The sequence below is a fragment of the Nicotiana tabacum genome, chromosome 4 (genome assembly GCF_000715075.1).
Source record: "Nicotiana tabacum cultivar K326 chromosome 4, ASM71507v2, whole genome shotgun sequence".
In the NCBI taxonomy this organism is placed as follows: Eukaryota; Viridiplantae; Streptophyta; class Magnoliopsida; order Solanales; family Solanaceae; genus Nicotiana; species Nicotiana tabacum.
The window spans coordinates 25,324,262-25,335,100 of NC_134083.1; the positions used below are offsets into that span (position 1 = coordinate 25,324,262).

The 10,839-nt window shown below is 33.7% G+C and overlaps 1 non-coding gene across 1 annotated transcript; it reads right to left on the bottom strand.

Annotated features, from left to right (window-relative positions):
- Positions 1–10,385: 10,385 nt before the first annotated feature.
- LOC142180471 (small nucleolar RNA R71) lies at positions 10,386–10,492 on the bottom strand. The gene has a single exon (XR_012709094.1). It is a non-coding gene; the product is annotated as a small nucleolar RNA R71 (small nucleolar RNA).
- Between the last annotated feature and the right edge of the window lie 347 nt (positions 10,493–10,839).

The window sequence follows — 10,839 nt, forward strand, 5'->3', positions numbered from 1 at the left end:
GTAAGAGATTAAGTTAAACGCCTTCAATTAAGAGATACCAATTAGAAAAATTAACCCAAATGGTTGCCCACCTAATCTTTTAAACTAAAAATAGCAAAAGGATGTATATATGTATAACTGTGTATAATCTATATGTACCGGCTAAAAAAAAAGTAAATATTGAATTTAGTCAACTATTTATGTAACTGAATATCCATTCAATTAACTGAATAATGCTCTTTTGCTAGAATTATTGTTGAGTCCTCTTCACCTTTAATTCTCCTTCGACTTTCTTTGTTGTTGGTGACTCGAACCCACAACCCTAAAATTGTAGGTGGAGGATGCTGACCATAAAAGCAACCCCTCTTGTCGTTGATTCCTTCTTCAAGAACTTTTATATATTGTTGAAAGCTCTTGTACTCGAGAAGGCACCTAGGAATGGCAATGGGGCGGGACGGGTGCGGGTGCGGGGGCGGGACGGGTGCGGGTGCGGGGGTGGGGGCGGGGGCGGGGGCGGGGCGGGTTTAAACCTATGCGGGTGCGATGCGGGTTGAAGCTATGCGGGTGTGGAGCGGGGGGCGGGTTGCGGGTTCTTTTACCCTCCAGTTCCTTTATCCAGTTTTGGGCCTTTAGGCTAACACTGAAAGTCAATTCCTTTGTTTAATCAAAATCTTCAACTACATATTGAACCATCTTCTATAGGAAAATTATATCGTTGCTTTTTCTGTTTTTTTTTCTTTTCCAAAACACATTTACCTGATTATGTGTCTGATTCTAGTGATATTTTCTATTAATTCATAGTTTATCAAAACTACAATGCCAGTTTATCTATTTGGGATGTTATATATTTTTTCCATTCGCATGTGCTAATATTTTGTAGATCATTAAGTTTAGTCATCAAATTTTAAAAGTTTTACTTTATAGATTAATCGATAAGTGAAATTTTATAGATATCATAAAATTTTTAGTCCTAAAACTGTTTTATAAATAGCATTAACTTTTTGTGCAACATGTTACGAGAAAATAGATAAGCGGGTCATTAAAATATGTTACTAATCAATAGAAATGAAAGATAAATAGAAAAAAAAAAAATTAAAAGAACTTATGCGGGGCGGGTTGAAAACAAAAAAATCGCTATTTGTATACAATTAATAATTATATATATATATGAAAGGGTATAATCTCTTTAGTGAGCTCATGAAGAGCTATGCAACACCCAAAATACACGAGGGAAAACAAACCAGGCAAGAATTATGAAGTCTAGCTGGATTTGCAAATGCTTTCTTGCTAAATAATGAAATTTGATAGTGAACAATATTCAACATAGAGATGTGAACCACAAGGTCATAGCCGGCCAAACGAACCGCCGTAGTAGTAAGCTACTGAAACTTGCATGGATTTAGGTATATATGGTTTGACACAACATGTGTTGCAAACCATCTCATCCCCACACCAGGTGCGAACACTCCTCACGCTAATCCGTTTTTAAACCACAAAACTTTCTAATTAATACCCGGTGTGGGAGTATCATTAGTCCGGTAATTTCATTGACCGTCTTTTTTGTTTTTGTTGATAAAATATATGTACTTAAATCCATTATTATTGTTTTCATCTTCTATTATATTGGATTAAAATAAATACTTCACTCTGTATGTAATTTCCGACCCCTACTTCAATTTGGTTAGTGCATATTTAGAAACAATTAAATATCCTTCTCTATTGGTCCACGGAAGTTAGAAGAGCACATTAGATTAGTTTTTTCGGGCTTGTTCTTATCGTCCCATTACATTATTCAAGTCAGCCAAACAAACTTATAATTTAGACACACACTGACAAAAAGGAAATAAACAGACTATAATATGCCATTTTGAAAAGAAAAAAAATTGAATTAGGGAAATTGTTTAATATATCAGCCCAAATCTTGTCTTCACTTTACTGCTAAAGGAAATCTTCACCAAGAATTTATAAATAGTCATTTTCACGCCTTGTCAATCAAATTTAGCCACATAATCAATAGTCAACCTTATTTAACCATTAAATTAGCACAAGAACAATTTATTGACTAAAATACCCCTACTCTATTTATAAATTTACGCAATACGGCCTCTCACTCTGTTTTACCAGAATCTTGCGGCGTAATCTACAGATTGAAGTAAGCTCTCACAATTATTCTTCTTATTCTTCGAATTTTCTGATTTGATCTTCTTATTCTTCTCAATGCGTTAATCTGTACTTAATTGTATAATATATCTTCTCGTTTGTAATTCAAATCGTAACTAATAATATCTGCATTCTTCTGATATTATTATAAATTTTATATGAAAAACGTTTATTCTGTGCTTAATTGTATAATATATAAATGTAGTTTAATTTCAAGTAATTTCTGCTGTCACTAAATACCGAAAATGTCTAGTTCTTTAAAAAATACACAGTAAAAGTGGTGGCAGATGAATTAATTGCAGAACAAAATATCCAGTATAATATACTGGACCTTTCTGAATAGATATATTAAACTTATAAACTTCCAGAATATTATACAGAAAGTATGTATGATTCAAACACCAAGAATATATCTAAATGTTTAAGATTCACCTACTATTCTGAATAAAAAGATGGAATTTTGTTGTTAGATATGTCAAAACTACACAGTCTCCAACATATAGTATTGGAGGTATCTTTGATTCAAACTACTAAAAAATATTATGTATAAAATGGTATAGAACACAACGCCAGTATAAAATGCTGCACTTTTCTTAATTTAATATGTAAAACTCATAAACTTCCAGCAGATTATACTGGAAGTATCTGTGATTACACATGTAAAATTTTTAAGGTTCGACTAATATCCTGAATAAAATGCTAAACTTTTATGATTACATATGTGAAAGATACAAACTCTACAACATATAGTACTGGAGGTATCTTTAATTCAAAACCAGAAAAAATAATACATAAAATGGTGCAGAACAAAATGCCAGTATAATATTTCCTTAATTAATATCTAAAACTCAAAAACTTCCAACTGATTATACTGGAAGTATCTGTGATTCAAATAAGAAGAACACATCTAAGTTCTTAAGGATCCCCTAATGTCCTGAATAAAATGCTAGACTTTTATGATTACATATGTCAAAACTATAAACTCTGCAGCATATAGTACTGGAGGTATCTTTGATTCAAAACCAGAAAATGGTATAGAACACAACACCAGTATAAAATGCTGCACTTTTTTTTAATTTAATATGTAAAACTCCAAAACTTCCAGTAAATTATACTGAAAGTATCTGTGATTCAAACGAGAAGAAACACATCTAAATTTTTAAGGTTTTCCTAATGTCCTGAATAAAATTCTAAAGTTTTATGATTACATATGTGAAAGATACAAACTCTGCAGCATATAATACTGGAGGTATCTTTAATTCAAAATCAGAAAAAATAATACATAAAATGGTGCAGAACAAAATGCCAGTATAATATGCTTGGACTTTTCTTATTAATATCTAAAACTCATAAATTTCCAGCTGATTATACTGCAAGTACATGTGATTCAAATAAGAAGAACACATCTAAGTTTTTAAGGTTTCCCTAATGTCCCGAATAAAATGCTAGACTTTTATGATTACATATGTCAAAACTATAAACTCTGCAGCATTTAGTACTGGAGGTATCTTTGATTCAAAATCAGAAAAAAATACTGCATAAAATTGTGTTACAATATTTAATTCAAAACCGGAACAAAACACCAGTATAATAGGCTGGAGCTTTCTGAATTAAGTGTTCAAACCTATTTTTTGGACAAATTTAATGAGGTCTTTATGTATTTTGCCCCAAAAAACCCACAAATGTCCCTCCTGCAACTGGAGCCTCTATTCTAGATTTTTTCTTGGGTATCACCAAAAGTTAGTTAAATAATTACTTCCTCTTGTCCATGATTGATTTTTTGGTCTTTTTTTGTGGTTCAAAAAAATCTTATCAGATTTTAAGAATGAATTAATTATTATTTTTTCTACATTGCCCTTGGGGTAAATAGTGTTGGAGTACGTGTTAGGAGTATTTATGTGAAGAGATTGTAAATATTAATATGGTCAATTTCATTGCTAATTAATGTTAAAAGGCGGGTTTCTTAATCTGTATGAAATAGTAAAAAAATCACTTATTGTTAACCGGAGGGAGTAATTTTTAAGTTTAAATAAGCAGTTTATTTACTAGGATTGAAGTGTAGTTAACTTATTTAAATGGTTCATAGCCAATTACAATTCTCAAAGTTTTCTAAAATGCGATTGCCTGATTCTTTTTATGTTTTTCGTTTTCCGAATATTGAAGAAGCTAAATTTTGTTTTCCTGGTTAATGGACAAATATAGGGTAATACGTTCATTCGAAAAGCAAAAAAAAGAAAAAAAAAGTAGTAGTAGAGGGATGATGTAATGAATTACTGAGAGTAAATGTCTCAAATGGACCATTTTTATTAATCATCTAAAGGCATCTTATCATGGTAAAACAAAAAGGACCATATTAATTAAATAACGAGCCTTTGTAAAACCAGTTTGCCCTAAAAAACCTAACAATACCATAAATTTCCAAATTAATTCCAAAACCTAACTTTCCATAACTGACAAAATTAATTGGTGTACTCAAATAGTACGTGTCGTCGTACCTCAGGTCTGCAAGTTGCTTTCAAAAACCTACATAAATTAGACTGCAAGAAGAAACTGTATACAGAGCTCATTTGTACAATAAGTTTTACTATTAATTTTGACAACTACTCATATAAATAAAATCATTATCCCTACCAAAATAATAAATGGGCTTGTAGAATTATACTATATAATATCCTGAATGCCACCAAAAATAAAATAAACTGTTATATATTTTGAATTTTTTTCCAGAGTGTTCATATAACTTCTCTATGGCTATAAAATACAGTAGCAACGTATCCATTCCATTCAAAACACACACAAGAATTTTTAAAATATGGGTAATAGGAGAGTTGAATTTTTATTTTAACTGTAGATCACCACACCAACTCGGGCAATCACTAGCGAAAATTGATGAAATTTTGATTTTGACGCTATTATGAAAAAAAGTTGTTCGAAACCCAGATCAGCTTGCGCACACCTTAGATATCCAGTTTGTAAAAATCAACTTAGAACATACTACTAGTTCTAAGTTGATTCTAGTATTTCTTATTTTTGCAACTTTTTATTTTTTACATGACGTAAGAAACACTTGAGAATTTTATTATTGATAAAATTAACTACAAGAAAAAGAAAAAAAAAGTTTCTGCACACCTCGACTCGACTGTAGGATAGATACGATGGTTTTATTACCAAATGAACCAAGAATTGTGTGCAATTTCTCAAAATTGTAGCAACCCTATTATGGTCTTCATATGATATGATAGTGAAACCACTTTTCTTTCTAGTTAGCATAATGTTAATGATTCTGCCTCCCATTCGAAATCGAGACTCTTATCTTATTAGAGCACTTGATCAATTCTACTCACTGTGTCTTTCTCCTTTGCAAATTTTCGGTGCAAAGCTAGAAATTATTACTATAAATTACATCTATTACTATATCTTATGGCTAAGTTTCTTGTTGAGAATCTCTCATAATTTAGCAGCAACACCAAAAAGTTCGTTTAATTAACATTCCACTAAAGACATGAATAATTTAATCATAAGAATATTCGTTTAAACTACTAAGTACCTTTTATCTTTCTTAAACATCTCATTTAATTAACATTCTACTGCTTGGTGTATGAAGGGTGAATTTGGAAAATATAATACTCTCTCTATTTCAGTTTTATAGACTTATTTCGTTTAACGAAAGTCAATTTAACTAAATTTTAAAACTAAATTAAATTAGTTCAACTTAATATTTTAAAATTAAAATTTTGATACTAAAAACTATACGAAAAGTACTATAAGTTTTAATTTTTCTCATGTCAATATGATAAAAAAAAATACATTCTAAAATATTGGTCAAATTTCACATAGGTTGACTGATCACGTCCAACTCTAGTCCTAAAAAGGATAAGCGTTCGCTGCAAATATAATCCGATCTAAGAGTCCGGAGTCGAATCCCACAGAGAACTAAGGTTTCGCCATAATTGTTCAATATCAATGAGAAGACAAGCTCGAATAAATTTTTAAGTTATAAAGATTAAGATTATTATATCTAACTAATTAACTAAGAAACTAAATCATTAAATTAACAACTAAAGATACTAAGGGTTGGTGATTAAATTTAGGAGGTCTAGAGTTATGATTTTCCCAAATGTTGGAATCCTTCCCGCTATGTTCCCTACAATTTCGCCTATGTATTCTCTACTGATCGTGAGCACTTTAGGTGCCGTAATTCTCTCTCGAGAAACTACAACAATTTACTAGACATATTCTCTCGAACTACGCTAGTTGGCTTTATCTAACCGCTCATTATGACCACGTCAAGGCTTTGTTATTTCTAAACCTACCTTTAAACCCGATGTATTGATTTCTCACATACGTTAGGAGTGACGTTGTTCAACAACCACCTAAATATGTATCCTTTCTCAAGCAACACATAATAAATAGGCACAGTCAATCGATGGCCATTCAATCAACTGAAATAAGCACGTAGTTGAACAAATAGACAAATTCAAGAGTTAAATTATATTAAAATATAACCAGAATTCATCCTCCAAGAGGTTCCATTAAAATCCTAGATAACAAATTAGCTAATCATAATAGTATGCATAACTACAATACTAGAATTTATAACCAATAATGGAAATAGGAAGAAGGAAGTGAAAAACTCGTAGAAGAATTCCCCGCCTTGCTCCTATTGTGTCTCTGCCTCCTTAGGTCCAAAGCGTGTCAAAAGTCCTCAAAATACTATTTTTCATGTATATATACCAAGTAGGGTCGGGCCCAAACAATTATATCTTCTCCTACGCGAAAAAGGACACTTTTCCCGGACAGAACGCGCATCAACCGCGCATCGACCGCGCACTTTTCACCCTGTGTGAATACCTAATTTTTGCACTGTTTTAACACCTCCTAAAGTCATTAATGTTTTGTTACTTTAATTATTTTTCCCAATTTTTGTGTCTTTGATTGCATATTTCCTATCATAAAAATACCAAAAGATAGTTCTTTCTTTATTTGTGCATTTTAGGAATTAACTAACTATTCAATTGGTGAATTAATCTAGTTAATTGATCATTTGAATATATTACTTAATTAATTTATTCGTTTGTGTAAATTTAGTTTAACAAATAGGATTAAGGAAGAAATTGGGCTAAATTTGAAAGAGAAAGTGGCCAAAAGTGCAAGATAAGGGGCTGCCCTTGAAAGTGTCTGAAACGACGTAGTTTTGCCTCAAAGCTACGTCGTTTCATTAAGTGACCCAAGATCAAATCTCACCCATTGATCACCCCTTGATCTAATGGTCCATATTTGATCTCTCAAGAGGTATTTAAAGCCTCAAAAATCTGAAAAATTCTCTCATTTCCCAACTTTATTTTTCCTCTCTCTCTCTCTCTCTCTCTCTCTCTCTCTCTCTCTCTCTCTCTCTCTCTCTCTCTCTCTCTCTCTCTCTCTCTCTCTCTCTCTCTCTCTCTCTCTCATATCCGCCCCCACCACCGCTGCCACCCGCCGGAAATCGCCCACCGGCGGCGGCCAACCTCCAAACACCCCCAAATTCACACCATGCAATCTCCACAACCTCCTCTTTCCATATTTCCAAACCAAATCCTTCAAAACCTCTTCAAACTCCTTGAATTTTAGATCTAGAAAACTTTAGCCGCCACTTTTTTGCCTAAAATCTTGAAGTTACCGGCCACTACCACCCCACAATACCTACATTAATGGATATAGCTCATCAAGACCTACCTATTGATGCCAATTCCATCCCGAAAATCTGGCAACTAAAAATTCGGCCAAATTCCGGCGACCACCCCGAACGCCCTCGTTTGGTATACCCCTATTCTCGTTTCCTTTGTCTATTTTTTCTAATTGTATTGTATTTAGTTTATGTCTAGCATAATTTATAATTTATAATTTTTTATTTATTTATTTTTATTTTTATTATTTATATTATTTTTTTTAGTATTAGTTGTGTTTAATCTATGTTAGCTTAGTCGTTCATAGTTATTAATCACTGATAATTAGTTTATTCATTAGTTTTGAAATAACTATTCGCTTAGTCGTGATAGTTTATGATAAAAGTTTCAAGTGCTTAGTGAATTTGTTTTTATTGAATTTGAGTATTTGAATTTTGTGTTGATAAAGCTGAAATTAAAGAAGGAATAGTACAAATTTGGTTGTTTTTACTGTGCAAAGACTTTGGAGTACAAAACTCAAAAGTCATTGTGTGGTGACAAATACAATACTTTTTGACAGCTTTTGAACAGTGTTTAGCACACTGATAGTAGGTTATATTTATGCAATTTAAACACTACTTACACTCTAATTTAGCCGCACTTTATTGATATTTGAATGCTAAAAGATAACAAAATGCTCTAATTAAGAATTTGATACTTTGCAGGAGCTACTCAGAGTTAGGAGGGAGCTAACGAGTATTTTGGAGTCAACATGGAATGTGAAAGGGCAATCGAAGGTTAGCCCGGTCAAAAAGGAGCGAGAAAAGCAAGCGAAACGACCCCTCCAGGTGCGCGGCCACGGAGTGGGCCGCGGACTCAAGGCAGTGAGGCAGTCCAAATCCGCGGTCGGATCCGCGGCCGCGGACGAAAGCCAAACACGCAGGGTTAATTATGTAATTTTTTAGGAGACTAACCTAAACCTATATGAAACCTAAACTCGTCCAGAAGTAGGATAGAGATATTTTTAGAAGATTTTTTTGAGGCAAGAACGAGGAGGAGGAGACGGATAAATTCCTAAGAGTTTTCATCTTCTTCTTGATACTTCTATTTGTTGATTATGAATTATTTTAGTGATTTGTTTTCCATTAGCATGAGTAGCTAAATCTGTTATCTAGGGTTGATGGAACCAATTGTTGGATGAAGTCTTGACTCTATTTTGTTATAATTGAGCCGTGTTTGTTCTATGATTGTTCAATTACGTATTGTATTGTGGTTAATTGAAAGGGCCCTCGATTAATCGTGTCTATTCACCTTGTGTTGCTTGAGAAAGAACACTTGGTTAGATTGTTGTTGAACAATAACACTTTGGGGGAAGTTAAGAGATTAATTACTTGAATTTTAAAGTGGGGGTTAAAAATAACGAAACTTTGGTGGGATGATTCTGAGTTGCATAAATTGCTAACTAGAGTAGTTCGAGAGAATGCTTCCAGTAAGTTATCGTAATTGATCGAAAGGTAATTACGGTAGCCCGGAACTCATAATCCTCATAGAGTATTACATCGAGATTATAGCTAAAGAGTTGAGAATTAATCCGGCAATTGGGAAAATCAATAGCTCTAGATCCTTTTACCCTTGAATTCAATTTTAGTCTTGATTATTGCTAATTTTATTGTCATTTTTCCTTGGCTAAATAAATTCCACTGATTATTCATAAAATTATTGCATCTGGAAGTTGTCTGAGCTTATCATTAGCATTATTTAAGGTTGTAGTAAATAGGTTAGTTCCCTTTGGGATTCGACTCCGGACTTGAACCGGGTTATATTTGCAGTGATCGCTTAGTCCTTCTTACAAGGCATAGTTGGGCGTGATCAAATTTTGCGCCGTTGCCGGGGAACTAACGGTGTTATTTATTACAACTTTGAAGAATTGCTAGGATTCTTAGTTTGGATCAATTTCTTACGGTGTTTAATTTTTTTTTATTGAAATTCTCACGTTTGAATTCTCGTGTGACTCAGGTGTATGCCTAGAAGCTCTTCGAGGGCTGGTAAACTTTTTGAAGGACTTTCAGACCCCGAGAAATCATTCAGGGCATTAAATCGAGCCAATAAGAAGAACAAACAGTTACAACAAAAACACACACTCAAAATTGAAATGGACAACGTGGACGATGTCAACAAAAACAATCGGAATAATCGGGTTGACCCAAACAATGGAGTGGTGGCACCTCTTGTGCCAGAAGCTGCTCTATATGATTGGGCACAACCAACTGCTGATAACTTAGCCACCGCCATTGCTGTACCTCAGATACAAGCAGAGACATTCCAGATCACCAACAACATGCTGCATCTATTGCAAAATAAGGGACTGTTCTCCGGGTCATACATTGAAGACCCACAACAACATCTGAAGAACTTTCTATCAATATGTGTGACCCAAAGACAACCGAATGTGACTCCTGAAGCCATCAAGCTATTACTGTTTCCATTCTCTGTAACTGGAGAGGCTCAAACTTGACTGAATTCACTCCCAATAAACTCCATTGCCACTTAGGAAGATTAGTCAAACATTTCTTAAACAAATTTTATCCTCCCAAAAAGACTGCAAGGCAGATTGATGAGATATTGCAGTTCAGGCAAAAACCAACTGAGTCCTTGCAAGAAACCTGGGAGAGGTTCAAGGGTATGCTAGTAAAGTGTCCACACCATGGCATTCCAGATCAGATGCTGGAACAAAGATTCTACATGGGTTTAGCAGATAGTTTGAAGGCTAATGTAGACGCTTCAGCTGGGGGTGCATTTTTGAGCAAGACATTCACAGAGTGCAAGATTCTTCTTGACAAGATGGCTCAAAATTCAGGCTGGATGGCTAGAGGTACGACACTTACACCAATAGTGCATTCTGTTGCTCTTGACCCAAACAATTCCCATGCAGAGAACATAGCCACTCTCATGACTCAGATGAGCATACTGACAAAGAAAATTGATGAGATGGGTACAAAGCAAGTGCACATTATTGATACAACAAATGGAGGATTGTGTACTCCTTGTATAAACCAGT